Below are 16332 nucleotides of genomic sequence, written 5' to 3' on the forward strand. Positions count from 1 at the left end.
TACAATGTCTTCAAACTGAATTATTCTGGTCTGGACATACCGACAAAATGGGCAATAATCAAACTATACAAAAACTGCCCAGTATGCGTTTTGTCATATACTAAATGATTTGGAAAGTAAAATTAAGATGAATACAAAGCCAATGCCAAATTCATAGTATCCAGTTTTATGTCTTTAATTGTATTCTTCTGTCTACATGCAAAACAATTACTTTGAAATGCTTGACCCTGGGTGCAGAAACAACAGCAAGAACAACAACAAAAACTTGCATCCTAGCAATAGGTGTATCGCAAAGAGCCCTGCCAATGTGGCCTTAAACAACAGCTTGTGCTGAAACTCCAAAGTTACAAGTTAGGCATTCAAGGGCCAAAACTCCTGTAAATAATTTATGTGGAAAGATTGCAATCCATTTTCTTCAAGGACTCAACAATACCAGACAACATACCTTGTAAAGATATGACGCTATTATAGACAAGGGCCATAACTCTATCCAAGATGTGACAAAATTTATCTAAGTTACAGGGAGAACAGTATTATATCAAAACATATTGAATTGCTCTCACTGCAAGCAACATTCCAAACTTTCATGTGAAGACAAAAATTTGTATGACATAGAATATAACTTTCTCCAAAATAAAGTAGACAAAACAAAACCCATAAAAGACACCTCATACTATGCTGAATGGTTCCAGTTACAAGCAAGATTTTGATGTAAATCTTTAAATTGCCATGGGTCACAACTCTTACTGGACTTGAGACAAAGCAGGTAAAAGCACATAAACTCGTTAACCCCTGCAGATTTTTGTAATTTTCACCTGAAATGCAAATAGGAAACTCGTTTTGGGGGCTACTTTTGAATACATCCAAATAAATCAGCTTCCAGGAGATTTTAGTCCAGCCTGAGGCCTAGTTGTGTTAGAAACACTATTTTTCATTGGCTTTTTCGCTCGCACATGAGCAGAAATGTAAAAGTTGCAGGTTGGGGGGGGGGGTGTTGCTTATTGGACCCATCATTTTTTTGTTCGGCCACTTTTTCATTCAACTCCCCATCTTAGCTTACATTTTGCACAGGTTCTAAAAAGTCTAAAATCTGGATACAAAACTGGATTCTGACCACAAGCGAATTTTTGGTGTAAACAAATCGGGTTTTAAAAAAAGACTTTTTTCCCTCTGTATATAGGAATGTGACTAGAAAGTCCAGATTGTTTTGCATCATTGTAGAGCTACAGCTGTCCACTTTTCTGTAATACTGCCCACTTTAGTTATCTTAAATAACCTTGATGTAACAAAGATGGGAAATTGGGTACTACCTCTTGACGTGTAAACGAGGTGCCTGGGGTTATTGAGTTAAGGTCTATGAGTCAATGTTTATTATACTAGACTGTATTATTACCATTTGTGTCATTAAGCATACTGCCTTATGAGACCATTTTACAATTAACACATTAACCCCTGGTGATGAGTTTCCATGGCAGGAGGTAGTAGCATACTGCCGAGCTCTGTAGCATCAAGGTCATATACGGTACACTAAAGTGGGTGGTATTATAGAAAGGTAGACAGAAAGTTCTAGTTGCACTACAAAGTGGTCTCAATCTAAAAATAAAGGGTCCGTTATGAAAAAAAAAAAAAAAAAAAAAAAAAAAGAACTCCAACTTTTATCCTTCTGCTCATGTGCGACCCAAATAGACAATGAAAAACAATCTTTCTAACACAACTAGGCATTATGTTATTGGAAAATACCTGGAAGTTGATTTATTTGGATTTATTCAGAAACAGCTTTCAAAATGTGATTCCTACTCGAATTTCTGGCAAAAACAACAAAAACCTCCAGGGGTTAATGTGTCAAGTACAACACACATACATCAGCCACTTAACAAAATGGGATCAATCATAATACTCACCTTATAGCAGCAACTACGTTATAATGTGAAGTACCTTATTTGGAGGGAGTGCTTTATGCTGAAAGGCTTGTGAGCTATGCCGACTACAAGCAACATCTCATGTGAATATATGAAGTTATCTGTCAAGGGACAAAACTCATCCAAACTGAAGCTGTTGAGACGAAGCTTGTATACCCACAAATCTAAAATTTTATTTGACAATATAGGTAAAAAATTACATCAGAATAATTTGAAAGATTCCTAATCTATATCGGAAACAGGAATCTGAAATAGTGCAGATTTAAAATTGATGGAAAAAGGAGACAAATCAAAACTGGACCTGAAAAGAGAAAACCTTTAAAATGCATAACTACATGTCATAGGCAATTCACCCTTCCAACAGCATCCAATTATATGTAAGGGTTACAGAATGGTGTTGATTACAACTGTTAATGGATGAACAGATGGATTTATGGACTGATGAACAAGACAAAAAAGGTGACTACTATAGGGTTCCCACATCTCAATGAGGGTCCCTAACATATAAATGAAGACATTTTTAATGAGGTCTTCATTGACTGACAATTGTAAGGCCCTAGCCCATAATGTACAAAAATAAATTAAAAAATTCACTCGAATTCCCATTTAAACAGATTTACTTCCAAACAAGAAATCCTCATTTATCTAATTTGTTTCCAAATGAAGGGATTGGTACCCTAATGACCCCCCAGAAAAACCATGTAGTGGTAAAAGACAGATCCAAGCTTGGTAAACCCCATCATGGAAAAAGATAGATCCAAACAAACTCTGTAATGGTAAAAGATGGATCCAAACAAACCCCATAAGGGTAAAAGATGGATCTAAACACCACTGAAATGGTAAAAGAAAGATTCAAACATGGGATTATTATGACTGATTTCTTGCCGCTTACCATAGATTTACAAAAAGTTGCATGATTTTGTAGAAAAAGTTTTATATTATCTCTTGGATCTTGTGTTTGTCTGTCTGTCTCTGAATAGTTCTATACAAAATAGATCTCTTTCCAACAGACATACATGTATATGGATTTGGCAGTATATGACTTCCTACATGAGTTTTCGATGCACTACTAAACCCACATCAAAACTATCTACTGACTGAACAGAACCCACATCAAAACCATCTACTGCCCTGATCTTAACGGTTCAATGACAATTCCTCCATGGCCCCCCCAGATCTTCAATATCCCAGGATCTGGTTTATATCTTACTGCCAACTGGTAGTGCTCTTGTGATCTTCCTTCTACAAAGTCTCCCTGCAGACTCCAATGTAAAATATATGTCTGATGTGCCTCTTTCAAGTCTCAAGAGAAGCCTAACAACAAGTCTAACCTGCTAGTTGTGGGATGCATCCAATAAGGATGTTTCAACTGAGAATATCTTGTGCATTTTAAAAGTCTGGTTTATATGGAATCATTCTGATCTCTAATTTACGGATTTACTCTTGTATTCTCTTTCATCTTTTTTTTAGTACACCTCTGATGGCAGTTTTAATCTTTTCTCTCATGGTTCATATTTACTTTTCATTGGAGGGGGTTGTCTCCCTTTGGATTTTAGTCACGTTTTTTCCCATACTGGTTTTGCTACCAAGCTTTTACTGGGCACTAGACAGCTAGAAATATCCATACATGCAATTAAACTCTCTGCCTGTCTGTCAACCCATCTACATACATACATTCCACAGAGACTAGTTTTCCATTCACTGACAGTACATAACATTCCATCATAATTAAAATATTGTATACCATGACATAAAACCTAGCCACATCATAAACTGATACCAGAAGTAAGGAAATTATAGAATGATACAAAATGTCACCAAGAGCAAATAACTTATACGAAGGTGCCAACTGAACATCCTCGTCTCATCTCAGTCAAATATTTTTAAAAAAGAGGACATGTTAGAATTCTTGCTTGAGACCAGCCCAGGTCAACAACTGGGGTGTGTCCTTGGATATGGAACTAATGACACGGCACTAAATTACCTGCATGTGTTGCTATGCCATAAAATACCAAACATTTAAAGGAGTCTCTGAGATAATCATAATAATATTTCCCCAACTGGCATGATTTTGGTGGAAAAACACAACCTGTGCGCCAAAAATAGATCCTCAAAAAGAAGAAAGTTCTCAGAAGTAATATTAAATGACATTTTGTTTAAATGTTATTCTTGCACTTTTGTGAATGAAAAAAATACTATTAGTAATGATGTGTAATTGACATATAGTATAATAGAATGAAAATCATGGGTTTGATTACATATCAAAATGGTCTTTTGCCAGCATGTAAGAAAGAAGTCAAAAGGACAGTCAAATTGGTTAAGGTAATGAATAACATTTTTAATAAGTCTTTCATTTTAATTTTATATCATAACTGCATATATAACACAGTGAATTCTGAAGAAAAATATTACTGCACAATAACTGGAGTCAATCCTCTCATGGTCAGCATGACACATAACAATAAACTTTGACATATGGGCTAGGCCTGCAATAAATCGCCAACCTGCGATGGTTAACCCTCCTTGTTTAAGGGCATGACTGAATTTTAATTAGGACCTGCTAAGGTAATGGTCCAACATATGTTAACTTGGCATTAAGTAGAGGAAAATCCTGAAGGAGAGATTATCCAGAGACAATTGGTGCCTTTGAAATATGGGTCATAAAATGAGTTTTTCCAGAAGTTATTAATATAGGTGGAATAGAGAGATTTTTTTCTAACTCTGATGGGGAGGTTATAGAAAGACAATCGTGACTGGCAAAGTTAAAAGAGGGGATGGTACTTCCCAGACAGAAAAAAAATGTTTTAAATGTTCTTCCCCAAAAGTTTTAGTAGCCCAGATTTCAGAGGGAATCCAAGAAGTTGATCTGAGATCAGAAGAAAGTACTTTTCTCATTAAATTGTCCAAGATACCTCTGCAACCACAGCTCATTCTATTAATAGTTTTTCAATCCAAATGTAGAATCATCCAAATCCAACTTTTCTTAAACCCACTGATGATTAGGATCGATCTCAAGACATTGTATCACGTGCCAATTTCCTCCACTACATGTCAAATGTTGCTGCATCCTGCTGATTTCATTGAGCAAAGGATAAATGCTGACATGTTTGGTGATGCTGAGGTGATGACATTTGGTGATGTTGAGGTGATGTCTGGTGATGTTGAGCTGATGACATGTTTGGTGACGTTGAGAAGATGACATGTTTGGTGACGTTAAACTGATGATATGATTGGTGATGTTGAACTGATGATCTGATTGGTGATGTTGAGCTGCTGATATGTTTGGTGATGTTGAGCTGATATGATTGGTGACACTAAACTGATGATATGTTTGGTGACGTTGAGCTGCTGATATGTTTGGTGACATTGAGCTGTTGATATGTTTGGTGACATTGAGCTGCTGATATGTTTGGTGACGTTGAGCTGATGATATGTTTGGTGACACTGAGTTGCTGACAAATTTGGTTTGCATATAGAATGATCACATTATCCATACCACATCAGCATGTATGATGGTGCAGATTTATGGACATTGGTTCACATATGGACATGTTTCAATTACTGCTGGCCTTGGTGTTGCTGGCTGCTTAAGTTTTGTTTGATGTTAAGAACTCGTACCAAAAAAGATTAATCTGGATAGGTCGTAATTTGTACTCGTACTGCCTGTAGAACTGGGTAACTATTTATGTTACCATTTATGGTGACTTCTTGATGTATTTTTGTTTTCTTTTATTCTTTGTTTTGGGGAATTTGTAGAGGTACAGTAAAATACCTAAAGAATGCAAACTCTGATGGAGGACAATTGACAAATTTAACTTCATTACCCATGAAAATATTCTTTTCTACATAACCATGAAAACTGATACCCCTAAATAAAACCACTGTTTACTGTATTAAAATGCATTACATTTTTCTGCATTTCTCTACAAATCCAAGCTACAGCCTGTGTAGTGTATCAATTTTATCTACAATAAAGGGAGTTAAAGGCTTGACTTCAAGGTGTCATATACCATGCATTTCAATTGGGTGAATACGGTAGTAGACTTAGCAAGGTAATAAAACTGTCAAATTACTTTCAACCCCAAGTACAGACTAACACCTTTATCTTCACAATCCTTTGATCATTTTTACAAAATGTTCTTTAGCTCACAAAAAACTGATAAAATGTAGTTTTCACAAACATGGAGGAACAGGAGTGAGAAAAATTATTTTTCTCAACTAGACCTATTCATGGAATGAAGATGTCCAGCCAGATTGCCTGACATTGAAGGATGAACACTCATAATATGCCAGTAGCAGGTGGAGAATTGCACAAAAAAAACTTTAGTGTAAACAAAAATAAAGACTTAATCATAACAAAAAAATTCTATCAGAAAGACTGATGTACTTGTTGGTCTAAATATCATCAAAAACTATTTTGATTTGTGGACTATTGTTTCAAATCATATTTATTTTTAAGAAGACTGAATCCTTAAAAAACTAAATGGATGTCAGCAACATAATGGCAGCCATATATTCTTGTAGTAGTGCCACAAGACTGGAAGTCACATTATCATTGGTCAATGCCTCAAAGTATGTTTTTCGTTTGGTTTTGTGGAATAAGCACCGTTTGTCCAGCACATGATAAGCTGTAAATGGCAGCCTGGACTGCATCTGGTGGAGACAGAACCCAAGAAGAACCACTGATCCATGGGAAGCTACTGGCATGCTGTCTCACATACTCATGTTGGCCAAACCCAGACTTGAACCTACTGAGACATCAGAGATGTCTTTACAGGCATGCATCTTAAACACTAGGTCACTCAAAGGTCAACTTTAAGATTGAGTGCTTTGTCACAGATCAGCACTTTAAAATATATCCTGGTTCCATCATGAAGAGTAATGTACCTTCCTTTGGACAGCAGCTGATGGTGGGAATTGAACCTGCTCCATTCTATTCATGAATCCAATGAGCTACCATGGTTCCTTCTAACTTCAGTAATATATATTTATATTGTGTATTGGACGATGTGGCACCTAAATTTAAAGTATATTTCACTTCTGTACTGCCTTAGCAAGATGTGACACCTAAATTTGATGTATATTTAATTTGTGTATTGGCTTTGCAAGATGTGACCACTAAATTTTAAGTACATTTAACTTGTGTATTGGTCTACCAAGATGTGGACCCTAAATTTGAATTAAATAGACAGGAATTTAGTGATGATGTCACAGCCTCAATGCAGTCAATGCTATGAAGTGATCCTATACTTTGCAATGGAGCAAATAAAACTATTATCAAACAAAAAGAAAGAACATCAGGTAGAAATTTGTTTCTTTTTTCAGGAAGTTTGGCTGATGATAAAGTTATTTAAAAGTAAATTATATTGGCATGTTAACGCTAACCGAACTCTGTCCACCATGACAGATAACATGAGATTCTCATGGTAATTTGTTTTCCAAATAAGGCTTACAATATCATCTTTCTGTAAGTTATTCAATACATGCCATATTTACTATGATCTGTATATGTCCCAAATAAGAATGCAATGTCCTTATATGGCACACCAAAAACTGAGGCTGAAAGAGAAGTAATTAGATGAACACCTGGATATTCCAAAAGAAAATATTGGACGAAGAAGATTATAAAACACTATTTTGTGTATATTTATACAACGAAATTCAGCAATTGTGGTACTAAGTAAGAGGACTCTTTTAATTTCTTGCAGTATGTAACAGTTGAAAATGTGTTCCAGGTGTGAATTGCACTCTGCTGCTCCGTTTATATATTTAGCAGTCCATCTACAAAGCAGGGTACTAATACAAGTACCTGGCTGAATTGAGCCCTTAAAACTGGTGGCAAGTAAATTAAATTATAATGCTTTTGATTTTATAAACAAGTAGAAATAGCTGCCAATATAAACCATATTCACATGACAAGGGACCAATTCTGGCAGCATCCACTGCTCTGCCTTGGAACTCATTTATCAGCATGCATGGTATGGTTTATTATGTAAAAAAAAAAAAGCACAGCTCAAAAGACGCTGAAAAAAGTTTTCCTTGAAGAAAAAACAGACATGCCGATAAACTGTTTAGGTAACACTTGTCAGTACCCAGCCTCTGGAGCCAGAGTCTATTACAAAACAAGATCATTTACTCTATCAGATTCTGGTAATGAATAATGTCTACAGAGGTAACACGGTCAATTAATTTTCACTTCTGCAGAAAGAGACAAACTTTCACAAGGAATAACTTGTGTACAAGTCGAGTCCAACAGAAATTGCACAGATCCAGATCTGTCACAGATCCATAATGTGCTGGCAGATGAGGGTCTGTGCAGTTTGTTAGGGCTAATCAGTGGAACAAAACAACATGCCCTGATCTGCTGGCACATTAAGTTTGTGGTTCAAGACTCAATTTATAAGCAAGTATACATGGTAACCAGTACTGGGATTTCTCAACCACATTATCAGAGAAGGGCCTAAGTGCATCATACTGGAACCAAACATGTGCTGAACACCAATGCCCAACCACATGCCTGAGATGACCTATATGCAAACCTGAATCAAGGTATGAAAGATGGACTCGGGTAACATCCTATACCCCATACTATTATTGCAGTGGGTGGGGCAACCTAAACATTTGCAACAAACTTTCATGAAAGAAAACTTAGAAATTTTGAAGCTGTCTTGAGTAACAGTAATTGGGCTTAAAAATGTCCCAGGGTTGCATCTAGAATTTAGTGTAGTTGGGCACTGTCTGTTCATCCCCCCACCCCCAATTCAAAGAGGGACCAATCAGGTCATACTCCTGTTGGGACCTCTAAAAAAGTAACCAAAAATAAAAGAGAAACAAAACTACACACATTTATCCCTTTTCCAATTGTGTCATTATACAAAAATAAAAACTCGTTAATTCTTTAAGCTTTTAAAACAAAATTATTTCACACCATTAAAAACGTATAACCAGACTGCATTTCCACATCAGTTACTCAACTAGTAAGAACCTGTAAACAGGCTGCATTTCCATGTCAGTTACTCAACCAGTAAGAACCTGTAAACAGGCTGCATTTCCACGTTAGTTATTCATATGTCTGTCCACAAGTTTTGAAGCAGCACAGATTGACTGAACTTTGCCAAAACAAGAAAACACTAGTGCTATAAAGAATCTCCATAAATACAACCAGCATTGATTTATTCTTTTGAAGTTATAACAAAGAATAGTGAAAGGCACTTTTGACACACTATATCACCCTGAGGATATGGGAACTAAGTGATTTCTCAAGGACACACCAAGGCAGCTAATCAAGACTGGACTGGGTGGGTCTACAAAGTCATCAAAAAAATGAAACAATGCAATGGCATTACTGCAATGTAAGACATTGACCATGATATCCAGTCAACAATCCATTGTGGTAACAATCAGTTCAAGCAACTCCGACTGGGAGTGGGAAGCCAAATTTTGAAGATTAGCTCACATAGTTGGCAATACATACTGACACTGGGACACAGATCAAAGACTTTATTACTCCTGTCAGAGTCAATCGAGTGCTTCTGTTTATCAAACTGTTTGTTTAAGAGCGATGGTTGCATAGAAACACAAACAACATCCCATGTGAAGACACGAACTTAAACACCTGTCAAAACAAAACACAAGGAAGAGGTGCATTTGGTTCTAAGAAACTGTACCTACAACATTGCATCAGAATGTTCTAAGGTTCTCAGGATATGTTGGATATACTGGATACTAAAATATGCTTGATATCAGGATATGTTGGATATACTGGATACTAAAATATGCTGGATACAAGGAATACCAAATACAAGGATATGCTGAGATGAGATTAAAATCTATTCAGGCACTAGTAATTGCCAAAATTGAAAAGGGTAATAATTTTCAAGTGGCAATTCCTTTCAACAAAGACTATGAAATGAATAGTGAATATTTAATGACTAGTGTTATTTATTGTCTGGAAACTTTGGCCCTTAATGTCACTGATATCTACTAGTGTATTGTATTTTGAGAATGTCCTTGATATGGGTTTAACAATTTTTCAGGACGTGATAGGCTATACATGGCAGCCAGTACACTCAGAACCTGGAAAAACCTAGGGAAGAACCGCTGACCCATATGAAGCTAGAGCCAAGCCTTGTACACATTGGCTGTGCACAAAACTTGAGTGCATGCAGACAGCAGTGAGATGTCTGTGACCTGTACAGGCAAACATCTTAAACCACTTGTCCACGTGGGTTATTATTGTCAGGTTAAATATAGGATTTAACAAAATAACTTGTAGAAATGTTCGACTCTTTTTAGCCTGAATGAAAAACTTTACAAACGGGAGGGGTAAAAGAAAATACTTGTTCATTGTGAGCAATAACTAGAGATTATTAATGGCCAAATTCAGGTAGAAAAATTCCAATTAAGCTTGTCCTGGCACACAATTTATCAAGGCAAGATCTGCCGACTGCTTGGAAAATTCCAGCATCAACCTAGTAAACTGACTTAAAAAGGGCAATTACTCCATAATAATTGGGCCTTAAACGGCAAACCATTCCAAAAGGTATGTAAGCATGTAACTAATAATCAAGTCACCTCTAAAATGGAATCCAATTAAGTGTAAGGGTTGCAGAGCTTAGTTGGTTTTAAGTGAGAATGGACAGACAGACAAACAAACAGAACTGATTACCATAAGGATTACACATCTCAAAGTGGGACCCTAATGAAAACAAAATGATAACGGTCTCTATCACACTTATGCAGACAAGAAAACACTCCACTTAATGTTTATATTTTTTTGGTCCCAAGTTTATTTGAAATAGTTTGGTGCATGATCCAAAATTAGCAGTTATGATATTGCTTTTTTCTTTCCTCCTAATTTCTTACTCATTTTAACCTTGATTACCCCAATAACACAAGTGAACATCTATGGTTTCTATTAAAAGCTACAAGCCATGTTTGATGCAGCTCTGGATAAGCTGAGTGCAATTGGATAAAATGAACTAGAATGACTGATTATTAACAATGCAAGTGGCAGACATGCTTGTTTTCTGAGAGAAGTCACTGAGGATCACTTGAATGTGCCCTATTTAACCCTTTACCATATTCAACGTAATATTTAAACTTCATACCATTTAACCCTTTACTGTATTCAATGTAATATTTGAACTGTATCCCATTTAACCCTTTACTGTATTCAATGGAATATTTGAACTGCATCCCATTTAACCCTTTACTGTATTCAATGGAATATTTGAACTGTATCCCATTTAGACCTTTATCATATTCAATGGAATATTTGAACTGCATCCCATTTAGCCCTTTATCATATTCAATGGAATATTTAAACTGTATCCCATTTAACCCTTTACCGCATTCAGTGGAATATTTGAACTGCATCCCATTTAGCCCTTTACCGTATTCAATGGAATATTTGAACTGCATCCCATTTAACCCTATACCGTATTCAATGGAATATTTGAACTGCATCCCATTTAACCCTATACCATATTCAATGGAATATTTAAACAGTGTCCTATTTAACCCTGTACCATATTCAATGGAATATTTAAAGTGTCCTATTTAACCCTGTACCATATTCAATGGAATATTTAAACAGTGTCTTATTTAACCCTGTACCATTTTCAATGGAATATTTAAACAGTGTCTTATTTAACCCTGTACCATATTCAATGGAATATTTAAACAGTGTCTTATTTAACCCTGTACCATTTTCAATGGAATATTTAAACAGTGTCTTATTTAACCCTGTACCATATTCAATGGAATATTTAAACAGTGTCTTATTTAACCCTGTACCATTTTCAATGGAATATTTAAACAGTGTCCTATTTGAATATTTAAAGTGTCCTATTTAACCCTGTACCATTTTCAATGGAATATTTAAACAGTGTCCTAAGCAGATTATTACACTGTGCTGTTGATGAAATCAATTTGGTATGCATATTGGTGCAAAACAAGGAAATCTTGTTGCAGGCAGCCATGGGTGAAAAGGTGGCATTGCAGATTTTGGCTGGTGATGTCAAACATGGACTTGAAATTGTTTGATCTTTAAGAATGCTCATTTGTCAAACTGTGCACCATCAATTCTATCCAGTGTTGCCTTGATACAACATAGAAAGCTCACATAACTAAAGGGTCCACGCAATTCAAAGTTACAGACCGCCATGATAGGGTGGTGTGCTTTCCCTTGTACTATTTTTATTGACTTTAACACTTCTCTCAAAAGGACTGTAATTGAAATTATCAAAATTGAGTAAGAATTTTTCTTTTGCATTATTTAATGTAACCATGTCCTTTTATGTCCAGTCTCTCCCCGAGTTCACAGCACTATGATACACCAAGGCAAAAGTGACATCATACTGATGATGTCATACATCACATCATTTTGAGCTGTGCAGAAAGCATCGATTTTACAAAAGTGGGCAATCATTTCCAGCTACCACAAATCCATGCATAGTTGAAATCACTGTATAATGCCAAGCAACCACAAAACCATGTATAGTTGAAATCACTGTATAATGCTAAGCAACCACAAAACCATGTATAGTTGAAATCAGTTAAAAAAAATGTTGAGCAACAACAAATTCACATATACCGAGTTTTTGAAATTATTGTATAATGTTGAGCAACCGTAAATCCACATATGGCTGAAATCAATGTATAATGCTAAGCAACCACAAATCCATGTATAGTTGAAATCAATGTAATATGCTAAGCAACCACAAATCCATGTATAGTTTAAATCACTGTAAAATGCTAAGCAACCACAAATCCAGGTATAGTTGAAATCACTGTAAAATGCTAAGCAACCACAAATCCAGGTCTAGTTGAAACCACTGTAAAATGCTAAGCAACCACAAATCCATGTATAGTTGAAATCACTGTAATATGCTGAGCAACCACAAATCCATGTATAGTTGAAATCAATGTATAATGCTAAACAACCACAAATCCATGTATAGTTTAAATCACTGTAAAATGCTAAGCAACCACAAATCCTGGTATAGTTGAAATCACTGTAAAATGCTAAGCAACCACAAATCCAGGTCTAGTTGAAATCACTGTAAAATGCTAAGCAACCACAAATCCAGGTAAAGCTGAAATCACTGTATAATGCTATAATTGGATTCATGCAAAAGGGACATGATAAAAGCAAGAGACAGATGATAAGGTAAAATAAAAGCATTTTTCTGGCAAACATTGAAATTGCATAGATCTGGTCTCGTGGTTTTAGTCAAAGCTGAGTCTGAAGCATGGTGATGAAGCATGGTGTACTACCTATTTATACTAACAGCAGATATTACAGGTTTCATACAAGTTTCATAGCAATTTATAATGCTAGCAAAGCATATAGATTTCATACAATTTTCATATGGATACATAATGCTAGCAGCTAGCAAAGCATATAGATTTCATATGAGTTTCATACTAATCCATGTGATGTGACAGTATAACATACAGATTTTGTATTATTTTTATACTAATTCATATGACACCAGACAAGACAGAATACAGATTCTTATTAGTTTCATCCTAGTTTCATGACAGGAGTTGGTAAAAGAGTAGATGACCGTCATGGAATTGTATAAATCCCTTTATTTATTAAATACATGTACTCGAGTTTTGTTGTTTTGTGTACAATGATACTCGAGAGTGATTTATGTATATTGTACAATATTTCGAAACAGTGAGTTTAGTTCATCCTATGCCACACATGTGAAGTGGTTTCGATGGGAAAAACCAAAAACTTCCAGCACACATACAATGTATGGCTGCATCGTATGTGTAAAAATGCCTCACCGTAACACTAAAATCTTCACATTACAGAACATTTTGTCAGTAAGCGGTCTACTTAAAGACTTGCCGATCTTCAGCTGTAGAGGTATGTGAGTTATTTAATATTTTCTTTTGTATAAATTATAATTACTGTACTACAGCTTCAGCTTACAAAGTATAATGCAAATATTTTCTATTCTTGTTTGTGACTTAGCAAGAGATTTATATTAGCAATATAAAGTAGTATTTTTAAGAAACGTTTAGTTCCGTATGATTCTTGTCGGACATGGATAGGTTCACTTCTGAACCTGTTTATTGTTTTGTAATTATTGTGCCAATAATGTAATCTGTATAGCTTACCATTATATAACATCATTACATTTTATCGTATATGCTCGTGTCATGCACAGTACACAGTGTTAGATGTATTTTCAGCTGATCGGAGTAAATGTGGTACCAGCTGTAGAGCTGATCCGAGTCGACATGGTACCAGCTGCAGAGCTAACCACAGAAGTTGACCATAGCAGCGGTAAAGCTGAACCATGGCAGCCGTAGAGCTGTGAAACTAATGGATCATTCACCTTTGTCCCTGTACTGTGTAAGGTCGTTTATTTGTATTTTCAATTGATGCATTATTAGGTTCGTGTGGATTATATTAATCTGTCCAATATTTGGATCTTACACACACACATGCATTAATCATAATTTTCATCTCTTTCAAGTCATTCATCATTAAACATTGTATCTGTATCACCATCAAACGTGTTTGCTATAAATCCGAAATCCAACCTAGTTATCTTGTTACAATGACACAAGTTGGTAAAATAGTACATAACAAGTTGACAAAGGAGCTGGTAAAAGAATCCACGACACTAGTTGGTAAAAGAATCCATGACACTAGTTGGTAAAAGAATACATGACAGGAGTTGGTAAAAGAATCCATAAAGGTGGAGTACTTAAATGACTGGTAAAAGGCAGATGGCAAAATAGTGAAGGGAGTCATTCAGAGGTTTAATGATTCTGTACACATTCTAACTATCCTGCTCATTCAAAAATACTAAATGACTGATTTATTAATGTCCACTGAAGCTATTTGTTGATATAAAGCTGTGTTGCTGACATCATTATCCAATCCAAATTCAAGACAAACAATGAAGAGCTGAGAAAATCAATGGTCCCCCAATAATAAGTCCGACAGACAGTCCCGGAGTGGTGGCCTTAGTGCAATATTCTCAATGCCTGGAAATACTGGATTTTTTTATAATTCGGACATAAAGAGTATCAGCCTTTAAAGACTGATCTCGATCTCATCTGGCAAAATGTCTAGACTACACAAAAAGACGGCAAAATCTCCAATATGTTGCAAAAATACCAGCCTAATAAAAGTTTAAATTATACCAAAGCTTATACCTTTTTCTTCTACAAACATATTAGATCCACAAAATAAAAATGAAGTTAAATAATCTCAACCCAGTGACAAACAGCATAGGTCTAGATCGATCTGCTGTTGCATTATCATGTCTATGGTACAGTGTAATATACAAGCTTTCTAGCCAACAGCATTCCTTTTTGTATCATAATGTACCAGCAAATAAGGGTATACGGTACACTGTAATATACAAGCTTTCTAGCCAACAGCATCCCTGTTTGTATCATAATGTACCAGCAAAACAAGGGTATACCATACACTGTAATATACATGCTTTCTAGCCAACAGCATTCCCTGAACCTATATAGCTTCATGGTACATAATGCAAGTGGCACAGATGAATCAAGGAAGTTTATATCATAATGTACCAGCATCCATGGGTCTGTGGTACACATTCTATATCTGCTTTCTATGTGTATTGGCACAAATTGCAATTTTGCACAGATGGATCCAAACTATTTGAATTTAGCTATCATAAATAGGTTAATAGGTGAATATGGAAGATGAAATCTCTTGACATCTTTAAATCATTAGTGGATAATCAATTCCTATTACACTAACTCCATTATTCTCTTTAACCCATTTGCCACAGGCTAATTTCTTTGGTTCTTTATTCCCTAAAACTTCTATTTAATTAGATCAATTAACTGCAAAATTTAATCAGTCAATGCATAAAGGACATATAGATACTGATGAATTGCAATAACTATTGAGAATTGTTTAGGATATTTTTTTTCTTGTTTAAAGAGGTAATCAGTGAAAATTATTTCATACGCTATTGGAACAGATTTCCTTTGAAAATTTAATTTAGATTAACGATCCTGCTGTGATAATTATTATTCATTCATGCTGAAATTTCCTGATGTTTATAAATTTGTTTTTGTGATTATGTAAAACAAAATCAATTAAACCTGCAATTTTATTAACTTAAAATACTTTTCCAAATCATTGGTATAAAAGATCATCAACTGCAACACATTTCTTTTCAACTACCTTTAAAAATGACATGGAAGTCATACAACTTGTCAGGATGTGTCTACAGCACTCCCTCACTACACTGCCATTCATTTTAAAACCATTTTTTATAATGCATGTATACTCCTGGTCATGGCTCTCATTTCATTATATAGTAGTGACATTACATGTAGTTAAATATATGACCTCATTATAAAGCAAAACATGGCTTCCAAGGAAAGTTATAATGAG

The 16332-nt window shown here is 35.4% G+C and overlaps 1 protein-coding gene across 1 annotated transcript in view; it reads right to left on the reverse strand.

The window, feature by feature from the left end:
- The window catches only part of LOC149792968 (uncharacterized), a 191050-nt gene that overhangs the window by 48849 nt on the left and 125869 nt on the right, over positions 1-16332 (reverse strand). The window lies entirely within an intron of this gene.

This window comes from Sinohyriopsis cumingii, chromosome 8, assembly GCF_028554795.1.
Source record: "Sinohyriopsis cumingii isolate HCF-2022 chromosome 8, ASM2855479v2, whole genome shotgun sequence".
Lineage (NCBI taxonomy): Eukaryota > Metazoa > Mollusca > Bivalvia > Unionida > Unionidae > Sinohyriopsis > Sinohyriopsis cumingii.